The 15,009-nt window shown below is 51.3% G+C and overlaps 1 long non-coding RNA gene across 1 annotated transcript; it reads right to left on the reverse strand.

Moving 5' to 3' along the window:
- Positions 1 to 6,331: 6,331 nt before the first annotated feature.
- Positions 6,332 to 14,758, reverse strand: LOC148120004 (uncharacterized). The gene is made up of 3 exons (XR_015734712.1): positions 14,486 to 14,758; positions 12,028 to 12,196; positions 6,332 to 9,068 (listed from the first exon to the last, which is right to left on the reverse strand). It is a non-coding gene; the product is annotated as an uncharacterized LOC148120004 (long non-coding RNA).
- Positions 14,759 to 15,009: the final 251 nt, after the last annotated feature.

Below are 15,009 nucleotides of genomic sequence, written 5' to 3' on the forward strand. Positions count from 1 at the left end.
CCTGGCGAGTGTGAATAAACAAGGTTTGGCCCTCAGCAGCTCAAAAGAGCAGAGTGCTGAGCACCATGCCTCACAAATGTAGCTGTTATTGCTATTATTATCCTTCTTTTAGAATGAGGGTACTAGAGCTCTTAACCATGTGCCAAAGCCACATAGGCTAGCGTGTGGTAGCATCAGGATTCTAACTTGGACCTGTTTAGTCTGGATGAAGGGGCTGCAGGCTTGGCCTGGTCAAAGCCCACTCTCCCTCCCACCATTTCCAAGGATACAGCTCCTCTTTTCTCCTCCAATGGAAAGGCAAATGGAGCTGGAGGAACTGAGGCAAGCCTCCAGGCTCTAGTGATAACCAGTATCCCACAGTGCTCTGCAGAGTGTCTGTGTAAGTCCACCTGCTAAGCCTGGAGAAGTCTAGGCCTTAGACTTAAAGGTAATTCTATCTTCTGGTACTTCCTTCTCTTCCTCTCCCCTGCCCTCCCCTCCCCCACAGCTCTGAGTGTTCAGAGGCATAAACTCGGTTTCTGATGAACAAGATCCACAAGTCCCGAGAAGGCTCAGTCTCGTTCACAGTCAGTCACTGGAGACACCGTCCACCTTGGTCTACTCACCCGTTAAAACCTCCCAAACTTCTTCGGCCTGGCTAGTGTCCCAATTTTTTCCAGGCTTCCTGTTCCTGGGCCATTCTGAGGATGTATTCTTTCCCTATTTTCCATCTCCCAGGCCCCAGACCCCAAGGCTACTTCTCCAAGTGACCATTCGCTTGTCTTTATGTCTTTCACCCACGGTCCTATCTCTCCCCTGTAACAACCTGGTCTTCACCCGTTGGCCCCAGCTCAGGCCAGGCTCTGAGACTGGTATCCAGCACCTGAGGCTAGAATGAGAAAAAGTCAGAGAGTTGCTAACTCCCCTGCTAAGTCTCAGTGAAGCTGAAGAAGAAGGTGGACTCCATACTACACCCGCATGGCTTATCAAGTACTCCTCAATGCTTCTCCTACTCCCATGGCCTACCAGGTGCCCCTCACTGCCCCACCTGCTCAGGATAAATTCAGTGTTTTGATCTGCTCTGACTGCAATCCCATTTGTGCAGTCCCCAGGCTCGGTCCTGCCCAGTCTCTGCTCTTCCCCTACCTAGGAGTAGAAGCTTGTTTCCTGGAGCCCTAATAGAGGTCTTCCTGATAGAAGACCTTATCTAAGGGACTGGCTAGTCCCCTCTCTCTACTAAGACCTTAAGTTGTATGCTTGGAGCAAAAAATCCCCAAGGGAACCTGTGGCAACTCACTCCTCACCTCTCCTGCCTGCTCTCTTGGTTCCTGTATTGCTTTAGTCCAGCAACACTCGCCAAGGGGCCTGGAATGTCCCAGGCTCCATCCCCAATTCCAACTCCTAGGTTAGCTTTTGGGAGGCTGTGTTGAGCAGTGGCCTGGGAAGGAAAGGGTGTCTTCATTCTCTGGAATGCCCCATGGCTAGTGTCTGCATATGTCTCTTTAAGGTCTGGGCATCTGTATTTCCCAGGAGCCGGTTCACTGTTTTCCTTCACTCTGGCCCTCTGGGCTTGCACAATCGGCTCCATCCTTCCCCTCCCCCTAAGGATCAATTAATTACAAAACAGCAAATGGACCTGATTAAGGCTCCTGCATGCTAGGCAAGTATTGCACCAGGAAGTCTGCGCAGTAGCCCCACCTCAGGGGCGGTAAGTTGTCAACTCCACTGTACAGGTAAGGGAATGAACTCAGAGGCACCAGACAATTTCCTGGTTCACCCAACAGTCAGGGGTGTGTTAGGAATGCAATACTAGAACCCAGCCCCTTTCCAGGAGCTACTTAACTCTAAAGACTTGACAGTGGGAGCCAGGTGTACAGGTGTGGGAGCACACCCCTGCAACACCCTCCCCACCCACCCCACACTCAGGATTCTGAGGTAGCACGATTCCAAATTCAAGGCCAGCCTGGGTTTCAGGGCCAAGACCTTGTCTCCAAAAAGCAACCCCCAAGGACTATTAATAGGTTATAAGTAAGCGTGTAGGAGCCGGGGTTCAAGATGGGAAGGCAGCGTCATATGGAGTGGCAGGAGGAGGGAGACGAGGGTGAGAGAGTGTTGGGAGCAGCAGAGGATTCCAGAAAGCGGGGTGAGGAGGGTGCAGTGTGAATGGGGTTGGGGTGAGCTGAGGGGAGAGTGTGAGAGGGTATGGGGGGGGCGAGCAGAGGTGGGTAAAAGGTTGAAAAGGTAGAAGTGGGAAGTTGCTCAGGTTAGTCTTGGGGGAGGGGGGAAGCTGTTGAGGGCTGTTTGGGGTAGAGACAGCCCGAAGATGAGGAGGAGGAGGATGTGTGAGGTACACAGAGGTCAGGGGAACAGTGTGAAGGCTTCTAAAAGGTGTGAGGATTCTTCGGGGGCCCTAAGAAACCTGTGGGGAGGAGAGGAAGAAGGGGGGTGCTGGGGGAGAGATGAATTGGCTTGAGGTTTCTGTCCCTGCCTTTGTCCCCAGTTGCTGCAGCCCTCACCAGATCTGGCCATATTGCTAGGCTCCATTTCAGGGATGGGTGGAAATTTCCATTTTAGCAAAATCCATTTGTAAAGCCCCAGAGCTTTGAGCCTCGTTCCGTTCTCCTCGCCTGGCTCTGCTCTCCTGGCTCTGCCTGTCTGGTGCTGGCCTGCCCGGTTAGCTCTGTTCTCTACCCCAGACCTCCCCAAGATGCTACTCCAACACCATCTTGATAGCCTATAGATTCCCCCCACCCCTGCCAAATATCCTGATCTCTTAGGAGGCCCTGGGGATCTAGAAAGTGAGGGAGACTGATGACTGCCTTGTCCTCAGCTGGGGTACCCTCAACAGAACTGACCCACACCATTCCATTCCCCAGAGCTAGGTGAAACAAAGAGGCCTTGGAGATCAACCTATTCAGACCTTCTCATTCAGTGGGTGGGGAGAGTTCCCAGGGTTCCATAACTTGCTGGTGGCCACATTGCCCCAAAGCCTTGTAGATAGCTTTCAGTCCTGCCCTGGGACGAAACTGTGTCTTCCATGCACAATTTTGCTCCTAAGCCCCTGAGTTTACTCATTTCCCAGGTGAACCCATGGCCCTTCTCTCACACCGGTATGACCACAGGAGCTGAAATAAGCTGGGTGAAGCAAAATGGGGGTGGGGAGGAAAAAAAACCTCTGGACCTCTCAAGTCCATGCTGGAGGCAGGATGATAAGAGTTCTAGAGTCTCGCAGTAGGAGTCCACATCCTTGCTCCACAGCCTCCTAAGAACTACAGGACAGGGAGGGCATGGACGTGGATCAAGGCCCTGCGTGGGAAAACGAGTTGTCTCCTGGGGTAGAAAGGAAGGAGGAAACGTGGGCCTTCTCTGGGCAAAACTTTCCACCCCAAGCATAGAAGGAGTGGCCACCCTGGGTACTGAGTGGCAGATGTATTCCCAGGGTTCAAATCGAAGGCCTAATGATTGGCAGGCAGACTAAGCTCCCCTGTGCAGATGCAGGGGCCAGGTCTGTCATGTTCACTTGTATTCTGTCACGCTTCTGACACAGGGTACACTCTTTGGGCCCTGGCATGACTAGGGGCAGGGCAGACCTTAGTGGCTGGTTCAGGGCAGGTTCCTGGGGCCACCTGATTCCACCTGATCTTTAACCAAGTTCAGCATCCTGGGATCACACTGTAGGGCATGCCCTGGCACACTGTGCCAACCTTGTCTCTAACACATGCCCCAGCACAGCCTCCAGCTGCCTCCCTCCTCCCCTGCCCCTGCTGGAATCCCAGGCCCCATCTGCTCCACTTCCCTGTATTTCCCCTGAACATCTGGAGTGCTCCAGAAATCTGGCTCCTGGTTTTGTCCAGAGGGAGCTGCTGGGGGAAGAGGAAGCTCCTGGGCCCCATTAGTTCTGAGCTAGGGCCAGGGAAGGCCCTGGCTGACCCCCCACTTCTAGCTTGCAGCTGCCAGAATGAACAGACCTAAGAGACCGTGGTCCCTATTGCCTTCTCTTCCTACTCTTGGGCACATCCTCAGATTTAGGGTTGTGTGCACAACATTGCCTCCACAGCCTCCCCAACACCTACCCACTGGCCATGGTGTTCTCTGTGCCAAGATTTGCCTGGTTATGTTTAGCATCCTAGAAAGGGCTGCACTCCTGAACTACATATCCCAGGATGCCCAGGATGGACAGATTTTTGCTTCCCACTTCTCCAAAAGTTAGTGATTCAGGGTGTGTGAGTGTGTGTGTGTGTGTGTGTGTGTGTGTGTGTGCGTGCGTGCGCGCGCGTGGTAAGTAACATAACTAAAGGCCTTTGGCCCAGACTAGCAACATTTCTGAATGCCAGTTAAGGAAACACATCCCAGTAGGACCAGCTGGGATGATCTTCATCCACACTCTTCTCTATGACCACCACCTCTACCCTTCTTCCACCCAGCCTGCGCCTTACTTTCTAAGGCAGTCCTGCATTTGAACTGAGTTTCCTTTGGGAGAGGGCACCTGCCTCGTAGGACACTCTCCATGGTCCTGAACCGTGAGCAGGCACGGAAAAGTTTCCACTAACTTCGAGGGGCAGATACTAGGAAAGAAATGATCCCCCGGAAAGGAAGACTCACACAACAGAGATGGAAAGAGCGTGAGACACAGAAGCACAGAGAGAAAGGGTACAATGCGAAACAATGTGAAAAGTAAGATTTTGGACGTTCTGTCCAAGAAAGATAATCATCCCGCCCAGTTCCTCCCTCTCCCTCCGTGTTGTTCCAGCTTTCCAGTTCCCCTCACACAGTTTCCGGTCTATGCCTGTCCCTGCGTGTTCGAATCTTTTCCCCTAAAGACTTGAGTGTGCCAAAAAAGAAAAAAAAAGACAACAAACAAAAATCCCCAAACCAGAAAAGCCCCTCTTCTGGCTTAACCCGGCGCATGAGTCCGGTGGTCCCAGCCGCAGGTCCCGGGAATGCCTGCCACTCTGCGGGGAGTGAAGGATTTACCGTCGACTCTACCGAGAGCCCCCGGGCCGCGGTTGGAAGGAAGGACAGGAGGAAACAGAACAGAAAGAAGAGTGGAAAGTGGTTTCCCGCTCGGTTATGGCTGTTATTATTTATTTATTCATGTATTTTTTATTAAAGAGGGATGTCGGCCTAATGAGCAAAGAGCCCGGCGGGCTCCTGGTGGGTGGAGCTGGGGTAATGGGGCACAAACCACACACTCTGGGCCCGGAGGCCCCTCTCCAGAGCGGGGGATCCCTGGGAGGCAAGTGCTCCTCGGCTGCCGGCAAAGCCCTTCCTCGCCCCCGCGGGTGCCTGAGCGCTGAGTCGGCGCGGGCAGGCACTGCTGCCCTCACTATAAGGGGGTTCGATCCACAGCGTGGGGCAGCCTGGAGACTCCGGAGGCGTCTCTGCAGCTCCGGCGCAGCATGGCTGCCTGAGCTCCGCCCCGCCGTCCACTCGCCCACGGCCTCCTCCTTGGCTTCTCTGTGAAACAATAGCTCAACTCCTATCCTCTGGCAGGTGCAACCTTGGCTTCAAGCAGGATTACACTCAGTCTCAGCTTCAGCGTTCAGTACAGAGCAAGCTTGGGACCCAAGCACCTGTCTAAAGTTTGATTTTCAATTCAGAGCAGTCCTCAGCCATAATATAATCCTGCTGCAGCCTGATCTTAATTTTGAAGCTTTATCTGGGAAGCTGGCTCCGACCAGACCAAGAACCAGCTCCTGGGGTAGGGCTAGCCTTAATCCCAGTCTATATTTGAAGAAGACCTTCAGTCCCAACCTCTACTCCAGAGTTTTAAGGTGAAGAAGGAAGCTAACATCAAAAGATGTTGGGAATGAGAGAACTGGAAGTTGTTTTTATAATCCCAGCACAGGGGCGACTAAAACAGGAAAATGGTGAGTTCCAGGCTAGCCTGAGCTACAGTCGGATTCTGTTTCAGAAATGAAAAAGAAAGCAAATGGGGGGGTATAGCCTGGGAGAGTGGGGACATGGATGTTTCCTCTGACCCAGATCACTAGGCTCTCGGTCACCAGCAGAAGGTGGCCACCTGCTTACTGTAAGGGACCTGACTGAGAGTCACATCCTGGGGGCGCAGAGAGAAGGTGTCTCCGAGGTCCTTCATCCATATAAGCACAGGCTTCCTTCCACCAAAAACTGTACCAAAGGATGCGATTTGTTCAGCAAATGTCAGCAGAGGCCTGCTATGTGCCAGGACTTGGGGACAGCATCCCCAATAAGCCAGCTCAAGGTAATGGTGATTGAAGGGAGTACAAGGCAGATCTTAGTGGCACCTAACTGCCCAGCATGCACTTATGCCAAAGCTGCGTTCCTCATCATTACCTCATTGCAGCACGACAGCACCAGCAGGGACACACTGTTACTGTTTCCATTTTGTTTATTAAATAGCATTTTATTATAGAAGCAACGCATGCACATTTCCAGAATGTGATGACTACAGAAAGCAAAAACACAAAAATTAAAAACTGGTCATAGTCCTACCACCATCACCATCACATCCACACTGCCCCCTCTCTTTTGCTTTTGAGATAAGATCTTGTCATGTAGCGTTGGCTGGTCTGGTAGCCACTCTATAGACCATACTGGCCTCAAACTTGTGGCAATCCTCCTGCTTCTGTCTTCTAAAAGCTCTGGGATTGCAGGTGTGTATTGCCATGCCCAATTATTCTTGATCTTTTTTAAACGTAGAAATCATTTTTTTTCCCCAAAATGTGATCAAGGGGCTGGAGAGATGGAGAGGTGGACAGCTCTCCCAGAGGACCCCGGTTCAATAATCAACACCCACAGGGAGGCTCACAATGGACCCTAACTTAAGTTCCAGGGGATTTCACGCCCCCTTCTGGTCTCCACTGGCACTGCGTACATGCAGTGCACAGATATACACACAGGTGAAACACCCATATATATAAAATGAGGGGGGAAAAGTGACCAAGGTGTGTGTGTGTATGTGTGTGTGTCCCTGTCCAGAAATTTCCACCTTTTTATTTCAGAAAATATCTTCTCTTTTAGTATATAGTCATACACAGCCCACATACAGATTTCTTCAACTGACTGCCCTCCCAATCCTTTTTAGTTGGTTTGCCAGAGCCCAGTGTGGGGACAGTACCTGATCATCCTGTGCCGAACATAGCTTAGCATGATGCAGTCCATTTTTCTGGGCTATTTATCCATTAGAACATCCAGATCGGCCTTCCTCTGCACATCCTTCTCCTGGCCAGCTAGTTATTTCCTTGTGCTGTTATTCGGCTTATGACACTCTCCTAGCATTTTCTGTAAACTAGAAAATTGATCTAAAGGCTGAAGCAATTCAAAGGAAACCTTTGGAACGCATGTGGGGCATGCTGATACTCCACGTTGCAGCACAGCGTGAGGCAGGTACCTTATTCTCTCGCCACTAGAAGTGCTAGGCAGACCGCGTGGTGGCTATAACGCTCTCCTCACCTCCTATGAAATAATGTTTGTGGGTTACTTTGGCACCAAACACACTTGTTTGCTTGACCAGAAATTCACTTAATAGCTATTAACACCAATCCATAATCCTTGACTGGTTACTCTCATATTTATTTAAGACCCATTGTTTTATTTTTATATATGTGTCTGCCTGTGTGTGTGTGTGTGTGTGTGTGTGTGTGTGTGTGTGCAGGTGACTGCAGAGGCCAAAAGAGGGCATCAAATCCCCTGAAGCTGGAGTTACAGGCAGTTGTGAGTCACCTGACATGGGTGCTGGGAACCAAACTTGGGTCCTCTGAAAGAACGGCAAGCACTCTTAACCTAAAAGCCCCAACCCCAGTCCTTGGTCTACATGTTTACAGAGGCAAAAACCAAGACTCAGGTGGGAAACCTATCTCACTCAACCAGCACACTTGGAATCTGAGGGGAAATCTGGTACCTGGCACCCGATCAAATGCACAAACACCTGCTGGGGGTTGGTCTTCTCTTTATGGATGAAACCCATCTGAGGTGAGAAAGATTCTTGGTGAGGTCCAACCTGCTTCCTGGGTGAGAGCAGATGCCACAAATGACAGAGGCTGGTAAAGCAGCTCGGCGTGTGTTAAAATGCAGTCCATGCTAAGAAATTTAAAACATCATCCTGTCTAATTTTCCTCACGAGCCTGTAAGGTAGGCAGCATCACTACCCTTCTTCAGAACTGAGAAAGACAGTGTTCTGAAAGGTGAAGTCCTTGCCTAAAGCCACACAGCTTGCGAGCAGTAGAGCCAGGATTAGTTCTGCTGACTCCGAAATCTAGACGCTTTGCCATCATTCCGACCCGACCTTTCAAATCGGCTTCTTAGCTAGCCTGAGATGAAAGAGCAAAACTAGTGAGTGAAGCCTGGCTCTCCCTCCTGACATGGACTGGTTTCCCTAGCCGTGTGTTAGCTAGATCTAACCCTGCTTAGTTCCCAAGATCGGGCATGCTCGGGGTGGTCTGGCCCGAGACTGGGCAAGTTCTGATGTGGTCCACAGCTCTGTTGCCCTCTGTTAGCATCAAGAAGAGCATCAGCGAACCCCATAGTTCCCTCTGCCTGACCTCTGCCCACCGAGTGACTCTCTACAGTATATGAAAATCCCAGAATCTGGCTCGGTTCCTCCAGCCTCTCCACCTGCTGATCCTGTACCCCTGCTCCAGCCCTAATACCTCCCTCTGAACTTCACACTCAGACCACAGCGCATAGTTGATGGAGCACTTTCTTTTTCTCACCACTATGTGCTTACAACCCTATTCCAAAGACAGCAAGAATGGTGGGTTCCATCCCACAGAGGCAGATGTGGAAGCTTGGTAAGAAAGAGCTGAGCCTCCACCTGCTTCAGTCTTCATCCGGTCAGCTTTTCCAAGATGGCAGCAGAGACCCCTGGGCATCTCAACACTGATTGGAGGTGCTGGACGGAAGGCTAGGTTTGTTCCAGTGGGTCTGGGTCTGAAGCAAAGGCTTCAGGGTCAGGTTTTCACCCTCCAACCCTGTCAGAGAGCAGGTCTCTGAAATGTCACCAGCACTGAGAGTGTCTTGAGAAATGCCAACAAATGCTGATTTGAGTCCCTTGGCAGAAGGTGGGGGCAGCATCTCTCTGTAGCCTCTCAGTACATCACGTGTTCCAACTGCAGAAGAAAGAGAAACCAAGGAGCCCTGGGAATTTTCCCAGAAATGGCCAACATTTAGCAGATTTTATAACTAGGGGAACTGAGATCCAAAACTCACAGAGCAAGGTTGCCACTCTGTCCAGAGGCATCAAGGATCTCCATACAGCAGTATCAGTCTCTGCTCCCTAGCATCTCGGATCTCCCCCAAATCCTATTCCCTATGCTAATTTATCTGCCCCCAAGCCACAGGCTTCTGGAGTCATGGGAGCAACAGGATTTGAAGATATCATTCAGGCTATGGGCCCAGCTTGCAGAAGGGGCAGCAAGAGAAGAACCTGAGTCAGTTATTGCACCGGTTCCTGCTCGCTCCTCAACCCCCTACAGGACTCATACAGCCTCCAAGAGCTCTGGGAACCGTGGCTTCCTCCTGGTTGTGAAGCTGAAGCCCTCCCCTCTCCCAGAAGGAACACTTGATTTATTATCCCTCTCCATAACCAGGGAAGGCTGTTTCTGGTCTCAGCCAAGTCCGTCTTGCCAAAGCCCCACCCATTCACATTTTCTCCTACAGGGTGGAAAGGACCAGTTTTTCCATTTTAGAGAACCTTCCCCAAGGTCCCAAAGAGCCTTGTCTCCAGCTTCAACTGTTTACAATCCCCTCTTTCCTGGTCCTATCAGCACTGTAGAATCTAGTGCCTGGGGGCCTCTCTCCACTTCCACTGTGGCCGGGAGGGAAGCATCTGGCCCATCCCTATCTTCATCCCCGCCCCCCCCCCCAACACACCTGCCACACCACAGGGCCACAGCCAATAGCCAATGAGCAAAAAACCCACTGACATCTCAAATCAGGCCAGTCACTGCACTTAACAATCTATTCTTCCTCTTCAAAGCTCATGAGGGTAATCCGCAGACCGAAAACTTCCTGAGAGTAGAGACTATGTTTCTGAATCACAGTGTGATTACTACAGCTCCACCCAAGAAGGCACCTAATAGATCTGAGAGAGAGAGAGAGAGAGAGAGAGACAGAGACAGAGACAGAGACAGAGAGACGGGGGGGGGGGGAGAGAGAGAGAGAGAGAGAGAGAGAGAGAGAAAGAATATATCAACCAACAAGCGAATTCATATGTAAATGAACGGATGACCTAGACAAGCAAGGACTTTAAAACAAACAAATAAACAAAGTCCTCTTGTTATAATGAGGATGTAAGGTTTAGGAAGGAGGGCAACCTAGAAAGGGCCTCCTGGACGTAATATGGTAGAATTAGACCCTTCCCTGCTTAGAGCCACTGCCCAGGAGCAGGTCATAGGTGCGGCATGGAAGACTGGATGGGTGAGGACCAGGCTGAAGCCCAGGCAGACGGAGCTTCTGCCAAGAAGTAAGGACTTTCCTGGAATTATTCTGCCTCCAGGTGGAGAAATGCAGAAGCCTAATTGGTTTTCTCGGATCCTGGAGCGGGGCTCATAAGTCACGGCTCCGGAGAAGATACAGGCACCTTGTCTCTGGAGACCTGGGTTTGACTTGATGCAAACTTGCGGTGACACGAAGAGTCTTACAGTCTCCATGCGCAGGTGCTTGTGTCACCCCTGCCCAGAATAGAGCAGACCAGTCTCTTGACAAGGTCCACCTAGTCGACTGCGGTGCGCCGCTCCTCCCTGGGGGGGGCGGGGGCGCTGCTCCGCTGCTCCTGCTCCTCGGTACCCCCATGCTCAAGTACTCAGCCCCTCCCCCCGGGAGAAACTGGGAGAGGAGAGGTCCAGGAACACAGAGTGGGAGTGTGGCGAAGGCCCAAAAAGCCTTCCTTTTCTGAATTCAATCCCGCTCACCATTTATTGAGGGCCTGCCTTGTGCCAGATACTGTGCTGGGCTCTGGGGACTCTGGGATGGCTCCGATGCAGAGCAGAGGGAAGGGAAGAGGCAGCCACCGAGACAATCCTCACAACACGGGTGATAAGTGCTTTAGAGGGAAGTACAAAGTGCTCTGGGAGCTCAGAGCAGCGGGCCATTCATTCTTCCCCTGCTGGAAGAGTTTGGAAAACTGCACGGGGAGGGGCTGTTTTGGCTCAGTTTGGTGGGCTTTGAGGTGGGGGCGTGGAGGAAAGGACGCATCATGCAGAGAGGAGCATGTGCCCAGACAGGGGTGAAGGAGAAAACCTTGATAAGGCGTAGCAGATGGGGAGGCAGGAGGATGGCTGAACAGCAAGCCGCAGGCTAGAATCAGAAAGGCCATGAATGATCGTACTAGAGGGCCTGGACCTAGTCCAGCCGTGGGCAAAGGGGAGCCATTGAAGAATTTTAAGCAGGGGTGTGTGTGTTGGGGGGGGGGGAGGGCGGTGGCAGGGCCAGATTTGTGCTTTAGAAAGCCTTCTCTGGGGAGAGAGAACGGACTAGAACTGTGGCCAACGGGCAGAGAGAAGGGGATGCGTCCTAGGGACGTCTTGGAGAAAAGATGGGCAGGGCTTTTCCTTCCTAAGTAATGCTTTTGCACTCTCTTGCCTTTCCACTCAGGCTGAGCTTCCCAGGGGAGGAGGGCTGCTTCCTCCTTACTCTGGTCGGTTAAGGGCTTCTGCATTCACAAAGCTGAACCTACAGGGTCTGACTGGCTCGAACAGCCCCAACCGTTCGTTCTGACTCCTGCTGTGAGCCTGCGCCAGCGACTTCTCTCTACTCAATCCACAAGCCCCACGGAGTGGTAAGCTTAGCTTAGGCCTCTGGGGAAGGCCTGAAAGATCCTCCCTCCCTCTTCTTCCTTCCCTCTCCCTTCTTCTTCTTCCCTCCCTCCTCCCTGGAGCCCAAGCTTTCTTGCTGGGAGCTCTCAGAGCCAGTAGAACTGTGGATGAAATGGTTCGGTGGCTCTAGCCCAGCTGCTGCCATGGCAACCAGGCTGCCTGCCAGACCCACAGCCGGGAGAGGGCCCAGTTTCCTGCTCCAGAACTACATTTCCCAGCATGCAAAGCTCCTGCAGGGATGAAAGAAACTCACCTCCCTGCCTGGGTCAGCCTAGAAGGTGCTGGAGGAACACAGAGTAGGACACCGCCAACCCTCACCCCCGCGCGAAAGCAGGGCATCCGTCTGGGTGCATCTGGGTTTGGAGGAGGACTGGAAACCGTTTCTCCTTGATGACCCACCTGACTGACAAGGTAGTCAATGGCTACAAGAAAGGGCAAAGGTTAAGAATAGGTACTTGTCCTGGATTTGTTACAGAGCCATCCGTGGTGTCAATTGAAAGCATTCTCTCACGCAGTGTCCACTACTCTCCATCTCTACCATTACTTTGAGGGACCATGTCTGAACGGCTAAAACCCAGCCGATTGGCCTGTGGGTCTCTCCTCAAGTCCCTGCCTCCTTCTTCCACAGAAGCCCTAATGACCTTTTCAAAATGCAATCCTTTCTTCTCACTGCTGATGGTACCCACACCCTCTGCTGTTTAAACTCTTCGGCATTTAAATTCGTGGCTTGCTGATGAGGAAACAAATTGCTTCGGATCAGTTGACAAGGTCCTACATAGCGGTCTGGCTTAGACCTGCTTCCAGCCCCCCTCAGAGACCCCACACACTTCGTATTGGACTTTTGTTTCGTTATAGAGGTTATGTCCTTCCTGATGCGGGGCCTTTGAAAGTCATGTTACCTCTCTCCAGAGTACTTTTTCTTCTGTGTTGGCGCCATCTAGACCTTCCTACCTCAGAGTACTATCATCTTCTAAAGATATACCTTCTAAGGAAGCACTGGTAACCCAGCTTACTTGACTGTTCTTGGCCCAGTCAGCCCCTTTCTTACAATACAAGATTGCACGTTTGGATAACTATACAATCATTTGACACCTATGCATATGGCCCCAAGTTTAAAGCCCCTGTGAGGGGAGAGAGAGTACCTTTTAGCCTGCCAATGCATCCTCGGGGCCTTGAGAATGGATGGTCAGGAGTCAGTCCTCAAAACAAATGGATGTATCTATGCCTTCGTCTTCCTATCTCAAAGTCTGCAACATGCCCTTCCCTGTGGGTAGTAGGACCAGAGACCCCTCAGTAGGCAAGATTCAGATGTAGTCTGTCCTATCATGAGGCTCTCAGTCCAAAGAAGAAGACAGATACCAGGTACATGTTTGGTGAAAGAGTGCTCAGTTTGCCAACAGCAAAAGATACAGAGTCAAAGATCTAGAAAGATCCATGAAGACTAAAGGGTAGAAGTGATTTAAGGTGCAAAGAAATACATATTGCATGCAGAGCAATGGATGCTTCTAAGGTACCCAGAACATGCACTATTGGAGGTGTTATGTAAAGCCAGGGCTGCTGGAGTGTAGGTTGGGTGGGAGGTGGTGGTAGCTCTATTATGCTTTGGTTTTCTTGGGCAGTAACGGGGTGGGCAAGCTATTTTTTTTTCCCAGCTGGCTGGACCTTGCCTTGCATATCACCTCCACAAATCCCAGCGTTTCTCAGTCTAGGCTGAAACACAGAATGGATCTATTCAGGCTGCACCATGACTCAGGCAAACTGCCCTTCATTCTCGAGCACCTACTGCTATGTGCTGAGTGTCTAGTGAGGACCCTGACTGTGTCTGGTATGATGGAGCTGTAGTGTGTGTGTGTGTGTGTGAGAGAGAGAGAGAGAGAGAGAGAGAGAGAGAGAAAGAGAGAGAGAGAGAGAGAGAGAGAGAAGAAACTGATGTACTGGTACAGTATCCAATCAGTAATGGAACACAGATTACTGACAACGTAGTGGGGGAGTGGTCCCTGGAAAGGCAGGGAACCTAGCCTGGAGTGTGGGGGGGGGGTGCACAGCTTGTCTGGCAAATGAGGCATTGCTGACCAGCTGCAGAGCTTCAGTTGGCCTGGAGCAGGAAGGGATCCTCTTATTCCCGCATCTGTTGCTGTCCTTCTCTTCCTCAGAAGTCTTGGGGAGGGTAGGAGAACTGCCCCCATATGCTAGCTTTATCTCTGAATGCTTACCTGTAATTTGCTTCAAGTTTGTAAAATGAACTGGACTAGACATCAGAGACATTAGCTTCCCCATTCTATTGCAAGCATTCTAGGCACTACCCCTCCAACACACACACACACACACACACACACACACACACACACACACACACTCCACTCCAGCAGAAGCCAGGAGCCTCCAGCTGACCTGCTTCCCACGACACCACTTTAAAATTGTGTAGAGAAAAGCAGACTTCCAGGGAACTCAGGGACAAGTGTTGCACGGGTCACATCTTGAGAAGTTTTGTTTTAGAGGATGCCTAATTTTGTCTAAAGAGTTCCTGAAGCATTCGCTCAGCGGAAATGTCTCTTAAATTCTAGCCAGTCATGGTGACCTTAAGGACCCCAGCTCCACACCAGGCAGGCTTCCATTTGCCTTCAAGTCTGTGCCAGGATGCCAAGCCAGTCCTACCCCTTTGCCACCCCTTCTCAAACCCCTGTCTCACCAAGCATTTCATAAACACTTACCAAAAGCCTACTATGTGCGCGAGCTCTAGGAAGAACATGGCAACTGTGACCTCTGCTCTCATGTGGGTCTTATGTACCGTAGAAATAAAGAACTAAGCAGGCTATCAGTAGCATGTGTTGTGAAGACAGAAAGCCGTCATCTGGTCAGAAATGCCTGGGGACCTGTCTAATTCCAGCTTCAGGAAAGCGAAGGAGGCTGTCTTGGTACCTGTGGTTCTAAGGAAGGTTCTAGAAATAAAACAGAAAGTCATGGCTCTCCCTTTGCTACTGTTTTTGTCTCTGGCTCAGCTTGTTTTTCTGTTTCAACTCTCTCTTTGTCTCGTTTCTCCTCTCCTTTGCTGGTTCCTCCCCTCCCTCCCACTCCCATCGCCTGCCTCTTCTCTACTCCCTCCAGAGGAGCTAAAGAAACCAGATCTCTCACTCTCGGGCCAGCCAACAGTAATCGAGCTGTGGGCTTGTTTAGCAAATGGGCCTGTGAGTGGAGCTAGCAGAGGAGAGTAGGCAAGTAAGGGGGACACAGAAGG

This window comes from Myodes glareolus, chromosome 13 (genome assembly GCF_982192425.1).
Source record: "Myodes glareolus chromosome 13, mMyoGla1.1, whole genome shotgun sequence".
NCBI lineage: Eukaryota > Metazoa > Chordata > Mammalia > Rodentia > Cricetidae > Myodes > Myodes glareolus.